Below are 815 nucleotides of genomic sequence, written 5' to 3' on the forward strand. Positions count from 1 at the left end.
GATGCGCTGCGCGATGCCTTTCAATACTGTTTCCTCTCCCGGGCGCAGAGGAAGCGAACCAAACTCAGCAGCAGCAGAGAGAATCTCCAGCAGCGCGCGGCGTTTGGATGTGGGGGAAAGCGAGCGGTTGAACAGCTCTGCACGGCCGCCGCAGAGAGAGAAAATATATTAAAAAAAAAAAAAAAATATATATTATTTGTGTTTATTAACTTTTATATTTATGTTTTGGTGTTTATTTTTATTTAATATTGAATTTTATGCGAAATTTCAACATCTATAAATATGCATATTCAATCGCATCAACCGCTTACTTCAATCTAGTTCAATACAGGGTGGAAATGTGAAATACAAGAACACGCAAGCAACAACAAAATAAATAAATAAATAAATAAATAAATAAATAAATAATATATATATATATATATATATATATATATATATATAGTCACCGTACTCACCGATCGTTGCAACCTTTACATAATAGAAAGCCGAAATGAGCCCAAGGTTGAGAGGCTCTAAGTCGACTTCATTCTTTTCAGCAACACACTGCGCCTGTTCGAGGGTGTGCACTGTGGACTCGACTAACTCCGACAAGTAATCACTCAGATGCTGGTGAGATGTTCCTTGCAGGCCATAGTAGTTGGGGTTCTGCAGCCACCGACGAAGCAACAGCACGCACGCAAGAAACTTCTATTTCAATGTACAAAACAAAGCAAAGTGCACCCGAGGGTTTCTGCTTTTCAACGTGAAAAGGAAAGTGAAGAAAGATGTATATGGGTTGATGCGGCATCAGCACGAGATACATAACAGACTAT

The sequence above is a fragment of the Eimeria mitis genome, genomic scaffold (assembly GCF_000499745.2).
Source record: "Eimeria mitis Houghton genomic scaffold, Emh_scaff5340, whole genome shotgun sequence".
Taxonomy (NCBI): domain Eukaryota; phylum Apicomplexa; class Conoidasida; order Eucoccidiorida; family Eimeriidae; genus Eimeria; species Eimeria mitis.